Source organism: Hevea brasiliensis, chromosome 12, assembly GCF_030052815.1.
Source record: "Hevea brasiliensis isolate MT/VB/25A 57/8 chromosome 12, ASM3005281v1, whole genome shotgun sequence".
NCBI lineage: Eukaryota > Viridiplantae > Streptophyta > Magnoliopsida > Malpighiales > Euphorbiaceae > Hevea > Hevea brasiliensis.
The window spans coordinates 38,733,289-38,748,850 of NC_079504.1; the positions used below are offsets into that span (position 1 = coordinate 38,733,289).

Consider the following 15,562-nt stretch of genomic DNA (forward strand, 5'->3'; position numbering starts at 1 on the left):
TAGCCTGAATGATGGTTCCACAACACTTTCACTAGAGGTATTTCCTTGTTCCTCAACTACTTCACCTCATGTGCCCAGATCTTTATGGGCTCTTCATCATATGTCAGGTCTGGATTCACCTCAATCTCCTCTACTGGCAAAATGTGAGAGGGGTCTGATATGTACCTCCTCAACATGAAGACATGGAAGACATTGTGAATCTTTTTCAACTCTGGAGGCAATGCAAGTCTATATGCCAATGGACCCACTCTTTCCAGAACCTCATACGACCTAATGAAGCGAGGACTTGGTTTCCCCTTTCTACCAAACCTCATGATCCTCTTCCATGGGGAAACTTTCAAGAACACCTTATCACCCATATTGTACCGAATATCTCTTCTCTTTAGGTCAATGTAAGACTTCTGTCTATCCGTTGCAACTTTGAGTCTGTCTCTAATGAGCTTAACCTTCTTTTCCGTCTGCTGCACTAATTCTGGGCCAATCAACTTCCTCTCGCCCACTTCATCCTAACACAAGGGAGTTCTACACTTTCTGCCATAAAGTGCTGCATATGGAGGCATCCCGATGCTTGACTAATAACTGTTGTTGTAGGCAATTCAATTAAAGGCAAGTGTGTGTCCCAACTCCCTTCAAACTCAATCATACAAGCCCGAAGCATATCCTCCAAAATCTGAATGATCCTTTTAGATTGACCATCTGTCTGTGGATGGAATGCTGTACTGAAGTTCAATCTAGTTCCTAGGGCTTTTTGGAGACTACCCCAAAATCTAGAAGTGAACCTTGAGTCTCTATCCGACACAATAGACACTAGCACTCCATGTAACCTCACCACATCATCAATGTATAGTTTGGCCAATCTTTCTAGGCTGTAATCCATCCTCACTAGCAAAAAGTGTGTAGACTTGGTCAATCTATCTACAATAACCCAAACTGCATCATGATTCTTTTGTGTGCGTGGAAGTCTAGTCACGAAATCCATAGTGATTCTTTCCCATTTCCACTTGGGAATTGGCAATGGCTGTAGCAACCCTGCAGGCACTTGGTATTCTACTTTTACTTGCTAACAAGTTAGGCATTTGACAACATATTCTGCAATGTCTTTCTTCATTCCTCTCCACCAATAGTGCTCTTTCACACTTCTGTACATTTTGGTTCCACCAGGGTGCATTGCAAACGGTGAATCATGTGCTTCCTTTAAAATAGTCTGCCATAGTTCAACATTCTCAGGAATGCACATTCTGCCCTTATATAACAACAAGCCCACATCATTTACTGATAAATCTGGTTTCTTGCCATCCCGAGCCTCTTCCATCAACTTCACATACTTATCATCCTTCTGTGCAACTGCTTTAATTTGTTCTGCCAGCATTGGCTTCACTTGCCAAATAACTACCATCTGACCATCTTCATTAATCTCCAAATTAGCATGCAATGCCCTTAACTCATGCACCATGGACAATGGAGAAACCCTTAAACCAGCCATAGTCTTGCGACTTAAAGCATCAGCTACAACATTAGCTTTTCCAGGCTGATAATCTATCAAACAATCATAATCTTTTATCAGCTCCAACCATCTCCTCTGCCTCAAATTTAACTCCTTTTATGTGCCCAAGTACTTCAAACTTTTATGATCTGTGTATATATAACATCTCTCCCTATACAAGTAATGTCTCAAGATCTTCAAGGTAAAGACAATGGCTGCCAGCTCCAAGTCATGCGTAGGATAATTCCTCTCGTGCGGTTTAAGCTGGTGTGAAGCATAGGCAATGACGTTCCTATCTTGCATCAACACATAGCCCAATCCATTATGAGAAGCATCACTGTATATGGTATACTCCTTACCCAAAGTGGGCAAGGTTAAGACTGGAGCTTTAGTTAAACGCCTCTTTAACTCATCAAAACTTTTCTGGCACTGATCAGTCCACTGAAATTTTACATTCTTCCTAAGCAGCTTGGTCAGTGGAGATGCTAGCATGGAGAATCCCTTCCCAAACCTTTGGTAATACTTTGCTAAACTAAGGAAACTCCGAACTTCCATGACATTTCTAGGTGGCTTCCAATTAAGAATGACTTCTACTTTGCTAGGATCCACCTGGATACCTTCTGCAGATACAATATGCCCCAAAAATGTAATCTCCTTTAGCCAAAACTCACATTTCAACAGTTTGGCATACAACTGCTTCTCCCTCAAAGTTTGCAATACTATCCTCAAGTGCTTGTCGTGTTCCTCTACATTCTTTGAGTACACTAAAATATCATCAATGAACACCATAACAAACTGGTCCAAATATGGCTTGAAGATAGTGTTCATCAGGCCCATAAAAGCAGCTGGAGCATTAGTCAACCCGAATGGCATTACCAAGAACTCATAGTGGCCATACCGAGTCCTAAAGGTAGTTTCAAGAATACTTTGCTCCTGCACCCTCAACTGGTAGTAGCCTGATCTCAAGTTAATTTTGGAGAATACAGTTGCATTCTTCAACTGATCAAATAAATCATCGATCTGTGGCAGAGGATATCTATTCTTTATGGTCACCTTATTCAACTGTCTGTAGTCTATGCATAGGCGGAGAGTACCATCCTCTTTCTTCACAAATAATACTGGTGCTCCCCAAGGTAACACGCTAGGGTAGATGAAACCCTTATCTAACAATTCCTGCAATTGCACCTTCAACTCTTTCAACTCAGCAGGTGCCATCCTATAAGGAGTGATGGAGATTGGCTCCACACCAGGCATAGTCTCAATTTCAAACTACACCTCTCTTTCCGGAGGCAATCCTGCCAATTCTTCAAGAAAGACATCCAGAAAATCCCATACCGTAGGAATATCTTTAATATCTAGACTCCCCACCTGGGTGTCTATCACATGAGCTAGATAAGCTTCACATCCCTTTCTAATCATCTTTCTAGCAAGTGCAGCTGAAATGATGTTGGATGGCAATAACTGCCTCTCCCCATGTATCACTACATCTGCATACTCGGGAAGACCAAAAGTGACTGTCTTCAGTCTATAGTTGATCATGGCATGATGCCTGGCTAACCAATCCATACCCAAGATGATATCATAATCTTGGAAGGGCATGTCAATTAAGTCTGATAGGAATGTATGTCCTTGGATCACCAAAGGACAATCCTTATATAATTTGTTCACCCTAACCTCTTGCCCTAAGGGACTGGTCACTAGCACATCATAATCCATTTTCAAGTAAGGAGTGGCAACAGAACATGCAATACTGGCACTAGCATAAGAATGTGTAGAACCAGGGTTAAACAATACATATACATCTCTACCAAAGATGGAGAAAGTACCAGCCATAAAATCTAATGTCTTAGCTTCCTCCCTCTGGCACATGGTGTACACCCTGGCTGATGCCCCACTCTACTCTGGTTGGCTCGCTGTGCCCTGGCTGCCAGAAGTGTTACCTCTACCCCTACCTCGGCCTCTACTAGCTGTCTGTTGTCCTCTAGAAGCAGAACCTTGAACAGATCCCTCAGTGGTGGTAGGCGGCCCAGACCTGCAAGCACTAGTGCAATCTCTAGCAAAATGCCCACTTCCACTACAGTTGTAACAAGCTCCTATGGCCTTATAACATACTCCTCCATGATTCCTACCACAGGTTTCACAAGTACGAGTAGGAAAGGAACCCCTAGATGTCTGCTGTCTGGATCTAGGTGGCCTCTGCCTTGAGAATTTTCCCCTACTAGATCCTCTGTTTCTTGGTCCCCCAAAGCTTTTCCTCTTACCCGAATTATTACTTAGACTCTGACCTGTAGGCTTACTACTCTTCTCTTTTTCAGTGGTTACCTTCTTAGATGCCCCTTCCAATTCTATCCTTTCCAATTCAAGGGCCTATGATATCAACCCAGAGAAGTTGTCATGTCGAAACCCAACCACTTGCAATCTCAAACTAGGCCTCAAACCGGCCTCAAACCATTTGCATCTGTCTCTACTGGTAGTGAGTAGGCTTTCAGCATAGTGGCTGAGGCGAGAAAAGTCTCTCTCATACTCGGCTACAGTCTTGTTCCCTTGCTCAAACTGAGAAATTCCTGTAGCTTCATATCCACATAGGTATCAGGAACATACTTCTGTCTAAACTCCCTTAGAAAGTCATCCCATGTCAGCATTGGCGGCTCAGCCAAACTGTGAGGAATGGTCTTCCACCACTCATATGCATCTCCATGCGGCAAGGAAATTAAATATTCAAACTTCAACTCATCTGTGCAGTGCAATTTCTTGAAGACCTTCTCCATCCATTCTAACCATTACTCAGCTTCCAATGGGTCCACTGTACCTTTGAACTTTGTTGCCCCATACTTCATTAACTTGTCATATTGTCTGGTTGGGGATGGTGGTTGCACTGGAGGTGCTTGCATAGGAGCTTGGACTGGTATATTCCTAGCCATTTCTTTGAAATAGTGCGACCATCGCTAAGCGAATCGAGCAGAAAGCGCATGGGTGGGACAGTGCGATTGATCGATGGCATTACGAGGCTGAGGCCTCCCCACGCACCTCGGCTACTGATTGCTTTATTATGTGATCCCCCTCTTCCATACCGAATCACAAAGAATTCTACTCCCTGGACAACCAACACAAGGAGATTTCCCTCCATTAGTCCATATTTATGATGTAATGCATTATATGTATCAATTAATGACAGTTGAGCAGTTGTACTTATCAAAAATTTTCAAACATGCAATTTCAAAACAGGTATAAAAACCAAAGCTCTGATACCACTAAAACATGTCACACCTTATCCCTAGTAAGGCATGACATATTCCCGTAGCATACCTAATGAATTACCGAACTCCACTTACCGATAACCCATTAGTTATGTTACAAAGGATTTTAAAACAAATCATAACTTTTTATCTTATCAATTCTTTTGCGGAAAACTGCATGAGAATAGTTAAAATTCCATGTAAATATTCATTGGAAATAATGATAGACTGAATATTACAAAAATTACATTTTCATAAGTCTCAAAATAAAATACAAATAATTACAAACTCAAATTACTTTAGTAATGCAGTACTTTTTAATACAAACTGCTCAATGTCCGTACATCTATACATATAGGTACAAAATACATCCAAAGGAATCACAAGGGTATACCTAACGTAAATACCCACAATCAATACCAAAATCCTGCTTCCAAGTCTCTCACTCGGCAGCCTTCTCCTTTCCTTTACCTGTGACAGCTTAAAGAAGCTATCGCTGAGTATATCACTCAGTGGTGCACAACTAATAACTTTAAAATTTAAGGTAAAACACAATTTGTCAAAGCATAATAAATCACATTTTTCTTAAGCATGAAAACTTCACAATAGTTCTAAGTCCATAAGAGCCATTTATTGGAATAACATTTCAAATGAGAAATTAAACTTCATAAATCACAATTCAGAAAGCATTAGTGTTGCCAACATCAACACACAGTTTAGGCCATGACACAAAATTTCACGATCAGTGCCGTATTGTACACCACGACAAAGCAATCTCAACCTCACTAACCGTTATTAATGAGGGAAGGGCTAGCTAGCTAATGAGTACTCATGTAGTCTTACCCCACTAATCGTTGTCGACACCATATTTTGGCCGATCCCCCAAAATTAATAAACTTTGAAGCCGATCCCCAACATAGTCCCCCTTTGCCAACCGACCACACTTCCAATTTCCCTTCAAAAGGAATTTAATTAATACCAAGTCTCCAGGTCATTTAAAGCCTCACCGATCCCTCAAACCAATTCTCGAGTCCCCTGATCATTCAATTATATTTCCGATCTTTCTTGTCAAAAAAGATTGAAACAACATTAGGCCTTCGTACCACCAGTCTTATGGCCGGTCTCTCATTTAAAAATTTGAGAATGATAAAGTTTTCGACTCGGTTTAAAGATGATCCCGATCTTAAGTGTTCAAAGCCAAATTTCTAATTTTAATTAAGTCCCGTTTCGTAACTGATCTCATGCATATTGTGTTTTCCAATCTCTTATACTTAGATTAATAATCACTTTCAGTTGTCGTTCTAATATGTTCAAACAATCAAGTGCTTATGCAATTTAGAAACTTTCCGATCACAATCAATCATTAAACAAAAGGGGAACTTTCATTTCATTTCAAAATTCCCAGCCTGATCTACATGTTGTTCATTTTCTCTCTCACCTTCAGCCTCCTCCTCGCTATCCTCACCTTCGTCCTCGGGAGCCAGGTTGGCCATCCAGGAGAAGTCCTCCTCGGGATAACGCTTCTTGAGCTTGGCCAGGAGATCTCTGTGAGCATTCACGTAAGCACCGGCCACTCCGGTCACCATTTCTTCTTCTTTCGCCTTGAGCTCCTCAGTAAGATGGGTGAGTTGAGCAGCTTCATCGGCTCAGAGCGCTTGCACTTCTTCAAGAACATGATCTCGCTCGACTAGAACTTGAGCCTGTTCGGCCAGCTTATCCTCATAGAACTTCATTCGCCCCTCAATTTGTGATATGTAGTTCTGAGTGGACGACAGTTGGGATCAGAGAGAAGTCACCTCATGACCCATTTTCTCGACTTTCTTACCCAGGCGGTGAGCCTTCTCCCGAACAATTTGCTGGTTCACCAAGCACTCCACGTTCAGGCTCATAGATCGGGTCAGGATGTCATCCAGATTATCCGGGGATAGCCTATCCTGATCTTTCCGAAGGCAGATAGAGGACCCTAGGACCTTAGCGAAACCCGGGTTCTCTCGAACCGTGCGATTCTTCTCCAATGAGTGGATCAGCATTTGGGCACCACGGGAGAGAGTCCTTGGGGTAGGCTCGGAAGGACCCCCTTCCGCACTCGAAGCGACTGGAGGGGGCGGAGGTGGCTCTTCTTGACGAGGAGGAGACCGAACCACTTCTATGATAGGTGGTCCAGAAGGTTGAGACGAGCCTCCCTGAATCTCCCCGGGCTCATGACCGGGTGTCTGCATCTCCTCAGCCCGCTTCATCTCCCGTACTTTCCAGGAGATCTCCCTCTTTCGCTTTCGGCTCTCCTTGGAGGCTTCGCCGCTTGCCATACCTGCACAAAGAAGAGGTCAGTGAGATCGCTAAGGTCCAAAGATCTGAGATATGGAAAATACCGATGCCGAGATCAGAGAGCTGAAGCCGGCGATCTTGATCGGTGACTAGCTGCATAGTCCAATGGTGTAGCTCGGCCGTCACTGCATCCAAATAAGAGAGCTTCTCTCTGGATGCCTGTTTCTTCAACTCCATCACCATTGCACCCTCTTCCCTATTCAGGGCGATGTGCTTCGTAAGCAAGGGACCCTGATGCAGCCAGCTCCGAGGGAAGACCTCAAAACCGTTCGGAATTTTACTCCTCAAGATGAAGAAGCGGTTCTTCCAATTCTTCAACGAGGAAGGCAGGTCGGTAAAAAACCTACAATGGGGTTTCGCCTGGAAAAACCAATACTCGTCGTCCTTTCGACGAGCTAGCCTGTGCAGTTCAGCGAACACCTTAGCTGTAGGTCGGAGGCCCTTAGCTCGGCATAGGCCTCGGAAGGCTACTAAGATCCGCCACTAGTTCGGGTGAACTTGGGTGATGCACACTTGGTGATATTTTAAAACTTCTTTAAAGAAGTCGTTAAGAGGGAACCGCAACCCGGCTTTTAACTGTTCTTCATACACCATGATCATATCGTTCCCCTCAAAGAAGTGATCTGCTCGAAGGTCACCATGACACCGGATAAGTTCATACGAATCAGGCCGGATGTTGTACTCCTGGCTGAACAACTGCAGGTCGGTTTCTTGCAAGATAGATGGCAGCTCATCCATGGGAAGATTTTCCCTCCCCGAAGAAGGCACATGCCTTGACGCTGCTGGTTGTCCCTGAGCTGGAACGGAGACCCTAGGAAGTTCAGGCTGCACGCTTGGTCCGATCACTTCTACCTCATTGGACGACCACGAGAACTGAATGGAAGGGGGGCTTACTGCTCTTTGACCCTCGGCACCGCTCATTTTCAAAGGAAACAGAGAATTTAAACTAAAAGAAAGATCAAAACCCTTACCGGAGCTTGATCGGTATTGGAGGAACTTGAGAAAACGAGAGAATTTGGAAGTTGTTCATGAGAGACTGAAAATGACATAAAGGAGCAACTGGCTAACCCCACCCCTATTTATACTCGTCCGAGCATTTAATGCTCACGATGTTCTAGGTAATGCATCAGATAGCGGGACTCGCCAGCTGTTCTGACACGTCTCACGAATATTCCAGAGATTCCATAAAGAGGTCGGTTAACTATAGGGCGACAGATTAAGGTGTTTTGAATTACGGATCGGATAAGTATCATTCAAATTAAGAGTCGGATCGGATAAATACTTCAGAGATCGGAAAATAATCAATGCAATAATAATAAAACGATAGTTGTCAAAATAAATTTTATTTCCGAAAAGATCTGATTACATCATTTGGGCGATCTCTGGAGATCGGATTACATTAAAGGTCTAAATACATCATTTGGGCGATCTCTAAAGATCGTATTACATTAAAGGTCTGATTACATCATAAGAGCGATCTTTAGAGACCGGTGGAACATCCTATCTAAAAGGCCTATGTCAAAGCCTAGTCTCGTGGCTGAGTCAAAAGATGTGTTTGACCAGGAGACCGGCTGGGGGGACTATGACTCTCATGAGAATGAGAGAGGTCGTCATCAAAATTACTGCTAGAAACCGAGCCGCTGTAGGAACACCCAGTGTGGAGAGGAGCCAGATGAACGCCAAAGAGCAGTCACCGGTGTTGAGGGAAATATTAGCAGTCTTCTCGCCCGAAACTAGTTCGCCGATTATATCGGGCGAACGATTCGAGATCGGCACGATCGAGGTCCTCGATCCAGATCAGTTAATTAGTCCAGTTTTCTCACTGTTATCAGATAAGGTCATCATGATTTTTCGATCATCGGGATCGTAAATTTTCAGGCAAGGAACAAAGAGGACAACCGAAAAAAGATTAAAAGCGGTCATTTTGTCCGGGATTGTTGCCGGAGCAGCTAGAACAAGGAAAATGAGGAGAATAGGGGAGAAAGTCAAATAAGGTAGGGCTTCCCGGTTGAAGGTATATATATAGGAAAATTTGAGCATTTATTGCAAGCAGAAAACGAAGCTGACGCCTCTAGAATTGAGGGAAATAAATGCTTTGACTGGACCGAACCCGATAAAAAGGAAGACTGTTGTGGTAAAGATCGGTAGAAGGGAGACCGGCATGAAAGATTGGAAGAGAGCCTGTAAGGAGAGATTGGAAGAGAGGAACCCTGTATGAGAGATCGGAAAAGGATCACGTTGAAAAGACCGGAAAGGAGGGGAGGTCGGAAGACAAAGAGAATAAGACAGCTCCTGCCGATTATCGTCATAATCAGAGCAGAGGTAGTTAAAGCGTTGCAGATGAAATCCTAACCGCACGATCGCTCGCATTACTGACATGTGCCAGAGTACGTCAGGACAGCGCTGTACATCCTAATCTCCACCGTTGATCTTACTTGTAAGGACGAGCTCGAAGCCCTCGGATCGAAGAAGAAAACGACAAGATCAGCGCCTTTCACTCCTAGCCCTCGGATCGCTCTTGACAAGAAATTTTGGGCCGTCAGATTAGAAGAAAGAAAAGGACAAATACTCCGGAAGGGATCCCAGTCGTCCATTCTGATTCTCTTTAATTCCCGAGCCCTTAGATCATGCCCTTTAAAATCTTAACCCTCCATCACCTTCAAAACAGATCCTGACCCTCCATGGGGAGCACCCGGTTCCTATAAATACCTGCATGAAAAACTGTTCAGGAGAGGAAAAAAAGAGGGCAGTGACTATAGTGGAAGAACTCTGAAACTTAATTCAGTTTATTACTCTGCTATTTTTTTTAGCGTTCATAAGAAAAACTTTTGAAACCAGTTTTCTAAAGTGTTTTCTTGCAAAAGGGATTCTTGAATACTGAAACTCTCTATTTTCAGTTCGTTCATTATCCTGTGGTTCTCTCATTTTCAGCTCTTTGTTCTCTTTAGTTCCACTCCCATTGTCCAGGCTCAACCTCATTTAAACTCAGGTATTATTTCGACCCGATCGCATTTTAGCGAAGCATCCTTCGTTTCAAGGCGGACCTTAATCTTCCGGTTACCAACCCGCAGTTCTATTGAGCTTTGTGATTCCATACTTAGTTTAGTAGATTTGGCTCCCTACAGGTGAGTGCTCGTATTGCCATTTTATTAAGTGCTCGTTTTCATTTTACGCATTTCCTTTGTTCTTTTATGTACGTAGTTTTTTTCTTTCCTAAGTTTATATTGCGCTAAAGAATACCAAAAGGTTACTCTCGGGTTTACTTCTTTGTTGATCAGTCCATTCTTTTTGTTAATCTTTGTTATTTCTAAATGCAAGTCTTCTAGTCTCGAGTAATGTATAAGGGGTCGGGTAAAATGTAGGTAACCGTATCTTAAGGGTCTCTTTAAAAATAATAAAAAGTCTAAACAATAAGTCAGGAAAATAGTAAGGCCGAATCACTAGAATAATGCAAAAGACAATTGAGTAAGACAACACAAGGCAGAGTAAAACCGAACTTTAAGATAGATAAATGGGATAGATCGGGTATCAAAAGGTACTGGTAAGGCGACTACATAGGAAGGTCGGAAAATTCTGTTTGGTATCTCCTGACTAGTTACAAGATACCAATGAGTTAAAAGAAGCCTTATCCCGAGCCCCTACATCTTTAAATGCCAAAACCCTTAGTTCTAGGATTTCGTGACAGGTAGCTGTAATCAAGTTTCTAGAGATCGGAAAAGTCCTTATCTGATCCCTATTAAAATAAAGGAGATCGGAGGAAAGTTCTTATCCGGTTTCCACTTAAAATTTTAATAAATACTTAAAAGGGGATCGGAGGAGAGTTCTTATCCGGTTTCCACTTGAAATTTTAATAAATATTTAAAAGGGGATTGGAGGAGAGTTCTTATCCGGTTCTCACTTAAAAATTTTAATAAATATTTAAAAGGAGATCGGAGGAGAGTTCTTATCCGGTTTCCACTTAAAATTTTAATAAATATTTAAAAGGGGATCGGAGGAGAGTTCTTATCCGGTTCTCACTTAAAAATTTTAATAAATATTTAAAAGGAGATCGGAGGAGAGTTCTTATCCGGTTTCCACTTAAAAATTTTAATAAATATTTAAAAGGGGATCGGATGAGAGTTCTTATCCGATTCTCAAGCTTAAAATTTTAATAAATATTTAAAAAAAGAGATCGGAGGAGAGTTCTTATCCGATTCTCAAACTTAAAAATTTTATCAAATATTTAAATAGAGATCGGAGGAGAGTTCTTATCCAATTCTCAAGCTTAAAAATTTTAATAAATATTTAAAGGAGATCGGAGGAGAGTTCTTATCCGATTCCCAAATTAAATTTTAACAAATACATAAGATGATTCCCCCTGAAATAAAATTAACACGCAACAGCAACTCACTAAGGTTGTCTCATTTACTTATGTATTCGGGTGATTCGGATTAGTGAAAAATTAAACATTCCTTTTGGTCAAAAGGATTAACATTTCCATTCAAACCCTCCTAACTATGAAGAACGTGAAGTTAAATCTGCTTACCCTCGTTAAGGGACGAGGTGGGGTGCCTAACACCTTCCCCACCCGTTTACGGACCCCGAACCTAGAATCTCTGTTTTTGAAGTGGTTTTATTTTAACTTACTTTCACAAATGGTTTTCTTTAATTTCCCTCAAAATTAAAGTGGCGACTCCTCACTTTTCCCACTTTAGTGAGTGTTCGTCCAGGCGATTGCAAAACACCTTGCGACAACTGTTATCAATGGGAGACATAATTAATATCAATTATCAACTCCAAGTAGCCATTACTACTGGGGAGTTATGAAAGGGACTGTCATGCTAACTGTGGTTTCAAAACAGTTTCCAAAAATTTCCCACTCAACAATCACATTTATAAACCAATAAACACATTTAAATTCATTATAATATCCATATAAAGGTGGCAACACCCAAATTTCTTAAATGCAAGAGAAAAACCATATTACAGTTAAAGTAAACTTGTTCAAAGCAAACTCATTCAATTTAACACATTCCAAGCAATTTACAAGTTTAAAAATGAAGAAAAGGTTAGTTGTGCACAAACCTTCAATGCTTTCCTTTCTCTTTACTCACTATTCCTTGTCCGTCCCAACCTCTTTCTCTACTGAAAATACACAAATAGAATGTCTCAATACGCATCTCAATTGCTACTAAGAACTCATTACATGAATGTCTAAGGCATCCCAAATTAGCTATGCAAATTTTAGAGAGTTTTGGTTTTGGACAACTTAGTGCCCCAATCTTTGAAACCAATTTTTACCTAGTTTTGATCATAATTTAGTGAGGTGTTCTTCATGAAAATTGTTCATCTAGGTCTTAAATTTATTTTCCTTTTTGAGTTGCCTAATTCGGAGTTGTGTAGCTCAAGTTATGACCAAAACACAGGTACTGTTTACATCACTATTCATCCTGCAGATTCAGTTCTGGTAGATTTATCGATCCAACTTCGTTCAACAATTTGATCAAGTTAAGTCCATAATTTGGTCTAATGCTCTCCATATGAAATGTTCTACTATGTCTTAGGTTTCCATCGGTTCAAGAATTGCCTAAATCAGAGTTTTCTAGAGAGAGTTATGGCTATGCAAATTTACTGTTCATATGATAAATCTGCAGATTTCTAGATTTCTGCAGATTCGGTAATTCAAATTTACTTAGTAGTTTGATTGGGTTAAGTCCATGATTTGGCCTCAAGTTCTTTATATTAAATGTTCTACTATGTCTTAGGTTTCCATCGGTTCAAGAATCGCCTAAATTGGAGTTTTCTAGAGAGAGTTATGGGCATCCAAAAATTTACTATTTATATGGTTAAATTCTACAGGTTCCAGAATTTTATCTCCCATTTCAAGGCTCATTTCGGGTAGCTTAAGGTCATTTTCAGGGCAGGGTATCTACACGAAAATTCTAGCCTTATGTCTTAAGTTTTGTTTCCAATTGGTTTCACAACAATTGGAGTTGTGTAGCTCAAGTTATGGGCTTCCAAACACACTGAATTCAGTGTGTAAAATTATGCCCTAAGTTCAATTTTTCATTTCTTCAATTGTTCCCTCTAACCAACCTCAATTCACATTTAATTCACCCAAAATGACTATAATTTAGTATTGACACATTAATGGCACTTCCTAACACAAAACTCACAATTTTCAAACACCAAAGTTTACAATTTTCCCCAATCCTACAATTTCATTACTTCCATTCATCAACCCAATGTCAATTCAAACTAAATAAACCTCAAATGATCATAATTTAACACTATACACACCAATTTCACTCTCTAGCACCAAAACCCAATTTTCCCATGAATCCTAATATTCCATAATTCAATTTATACAATCCCATGAAATCTTACTACTCCTAATCATGCATACTACTTCAATTTAACTTAGATTTATCATTAATTTAACTAAAATACATAAAAACCCTAATTTTCCCTAAGTTGGCCAAAGCCCTAGTTTAGATTTCCATACATGTTTCCTTTCACATCACAACCAAACTTGATTTAAAGCATACTTGGTAAATCAAGCATGAAAGAGAGAGCTTACCTCACTTGATAATTTTTCCCACTTCCAATCTCTTCCAAATCTTGTTCCTCTTCTAATCTCTTGTTTCCCCTTGCTTTTAATCTCTAAATCAAATATTAATTTGATGTTCTCTACCAATTAGATGGAAAACCCATGGAGGAAAAGCAAGGAATTGAGTTTTGAGAATGGGTGTCAATGGAGAAAGAAGGAAGAAGAAGAAAGAAAGAAAGAGAGAAGGAGAGAGAGTGGGTGGTAACTAAATGGGAAAGAAAGGGAAGAAATGACTTTTTAATTTATCTTATCTTTTATATATATTTATTCCCAAAATTAGTTTATTTCAATTAAAAATTTTAATTGTGTCAAAAATGTCATAAAACTTACAATTTTATTTCCTTTCTTTTCTTTTTATATTTACACTAAAATTTCATCAATATTTCTTCATAATTCAATAATTTATTTTTATTTAATTAAATTGACCTTTTGGCAAAAAAAAAATCAACTCTTAAAGTGAATTGACCAAAATGCCCCTTATCGGGTCATAATCCCTCTTTTACAATATACCTGGTAAATCCTTATATTTTTGCGTCACTTGAATTTTTATTATGTCTATCTCAATTAATTTTCTATTTATTTTTTGTCCTCAAGGTGTCTTTGAATAGTACTAGTCACGGACAAAAAATGGTACTATTCCTAACTCGGAGGTTCGGGGTGTTACACTAGTCATGGCCAACAACAACAACCAGCCACGACCCTTGAGGGACTATGGAGCCCCATCCATCTAAGGATTCCAACCCAGCGTTACAAGACCCATAGTGGAGGCCAATAATTTTGAACTCAAATTGGCATTGCTCCAGATGATTCAACAGACTCAGTTTGGAGGTTCACCTACAGAAGATCCATATTACCACCTCCAGTGCTTTCTTGCCTTATGTGACACATTCAAGAAGAATGGAGTCTCTGATCAAGCTATAAAACTCAGAGCATTCCCATTCTCTCTTCAAGATAGAGCAAGGAAGTGGCTACTTTCTCAACCACTTGGAACATTTACCACTTGGGAAGACCTCTCGTAAGCTTTTCTAGCAAGGTATTTCCCACATGTGAAGGCTGCAAAGTTGAGGGTTGAACTCAATACCTTTAGGCAAAAGGAAGGTGAATCATTCTATGACGCATTGGAGAGATATAAAGACTTACAGAGGCAATGTCCACACCATGGCATAGAAGACTGACTCCTAGTTCAGAATTTCTATAATGGGTTATTGCCCTCTATAAGGAGCACAGTAGATTCAGTTGCGGAAGGAGAGTTGATAAGGAAAACAGTAGCACAAGCCCTTAAACTTCTGGAAAGGGTCACTTATCATAACTATGAGTGGTCAAATGAAAGGGGAGATACAAGAAGACCATCATGAATCCTAGAAGTGGATGCCCTAAGCATGATAAATGCTTATTTTGATCAGCTCACCAAAAGGTTTGACAGAATGCAAGCCAATGCTATAGGGATGAGCAACCAGCACTGCGATAGCTATGGAGGAGGGTGGATGACTTTAGAATGTAACAACTTAAATGAACCCTCTATAGAACAGCTAAACTATGTGAATAATGGAGGAAACTTCAACCAGAGGCAGCTCAACAATCCATATTCAAATACTTAAAACCTTGAATAGAGAAACCACCCTAACTTCTCATGGTCCAACTTATAGAATCAACCCATGAACATGCAGTAAGGGTATAGACTACTAGCACCCCTAGGTTTTTAGAACAGAGGATAAAACCTTGTACAGCTGCCACCACCTCCTCAACCCCAACAGCCTAAACCAAAGTTGATTATGGAATCCATGATGGAAGGCTTTTTAGTAGCCCAACAATAGCAGAATGAAATGATAAAGTAGTTAGCTTCCAGAATGGACCAACTAGCCACCCACAATAAGATGCTTGAAAACCAAATTACTCAGCAGGCAAGTTTTTCAAGCAAGGCTACTGGTA

The 15,562-nt window shown here is 40.6% G+C and overlaps 1 non-coding gene across 1 annotated transcript; it reads right to left on the bottom strand.

Annotated features, from left to right (window-relative positions):
* Positions 1–14,691: 14,691 nt before the first annotated feature.
* On the bottom strand, positions 14,692–14,798 carry LOC131171506 (small nucleolar RNA R71). The gene has a single exon (XR_009142166.1). It is a non-coding gene; the product is annotated as a small nucleolar RNA R71 (small nucleolar RNA).
* Between the last annotated feature and the right edge of the window lie 764 nt (positions 14,799–15,562).